This window comes from Aplysia californica, unplaced genomic scaffold (genome assembly GCF_000002075.1).
Source record: "Aplysia californica isolate F4 #8 unplaced genomic scaffold, AplCal3.0 scaffold00003, whole genome shotgun sequence".
Taxonomy (NCBI): Eukaryota; Metazoa; Mollusca; class Gastropoda; order Aplysiida; family Aplysiidae; genus Aplysia; species Aplysia californica.
Genome location: NW_004797273.1, coordinates 1,603,439 through 1,604,597, shown reverse-complemented (window position 1 = coordinate 1,604,597; position 1,159 = coordinate 1,603,439). Strand labels below are relative to the sequence as shown.

At 35.8% G+C, this 1,159-nt stretch overlaps 1 protein-coding gene across 3 annotated transcripts in view; it reads left to right on the top strand.

Annotated features, from left to right (window-relative positions):
• Nucleotides 1–1,159, top strand: part of LOC101860536 — a 9,930-nt gene that overhangs the window by 1,686 nt on the left and 7,085 nt on the right. The gene's annotated exons all lie outside the window — the stretch shown is intronic.

The following is a 1,159-nucleotide window of genomic DNA, read 5'->3' as shown; positions in this document are numbered from 1 at the left end:
CCCCCCTCCACAATATCAAACCATACAAAATAGGGATATGATGAAACTTTGTGCAGATGCTGTGGGTTACTACGTCCAAATTTCTTTACGGGTCACCATTTGAAAAAAAACTGAAATATATAGCCCTCTGTGAAAATGTGCAATGTTGTCAAATAGTTTGTAAAGGATCGTGACAAATTTGCCTTACACAAATCGCACATCCCCTACCTGCTGTATCCGTAGGCTGCTTTAAAGAGGAGTGACTGAAATAAATAGTGGTGGCAAAACTTAAACATCGTAGTCACAAACAAACAAACAAGGAGTGGAATCTCCTGTTTTGATCACAGTTGTAGCAGCACCATTGACGGTTTTCTCTGATAAGGTCAATCTTCACTGTCTTTAATCCTGCTGTGCCAACTTGGGACTTCTGAAGGAGTGAAGGAAGGAATGACACTGCACTCTCCATATTCTTTCTGATGTAGATGTTGTCTTCTCAGGTCTTTCACCATCTTCCTCTTCTTTTCCAGATTCTGCGAAGAGACAAAAGTAACCAATCATTAACAAAAGTGTTGAGTCTATGTTCCTGATATTGACTTCGATATATATATAGTTCCAGATTCTGATACTTCATGAATGCTATCATGTGTTGTTTATTAGTTCACATTGTAACAATGGCCATAACATTGTTGTTGTTTATTAAAATGGTCATACTCTTTATAGAGAGCTCCGTGTTCTTCTGACATGGAGGGCAGAATGAAAAAAAAAAAAAAATGTTCAGTTTGTTGGGCTGTGTTACTGGTTATCAAGAAAGAAAGGTGCCTGGTACCACTTTTTGATTTTGTAAAAAAATCTAGACTTTTGAGTCTTTACGCTTTTCCTTTCACGTGAGTAATACATAGTAGTCTAAAATGTATGCCATATTATAGAAAGAACATTTTTGTGCTTCAATTAGTTTTCACAGCACTAACATAAAAAAATGGACAAGATTTTTTTTTCCCCCGAGCACGTGGCGGATATTTTTTATTCTTTGTCTTTTAATGAAGTTTAAGTCTTTGTTTATTAAAAACCGCAATAACATTTGATCATTATCACCAAAAGTATTTACTTTCAGCTTAAGAAAATTGGCAGTGTAAGAAATTATTTAACTAAAGCAGCAGCCAAGACACTTGTAACAACACTC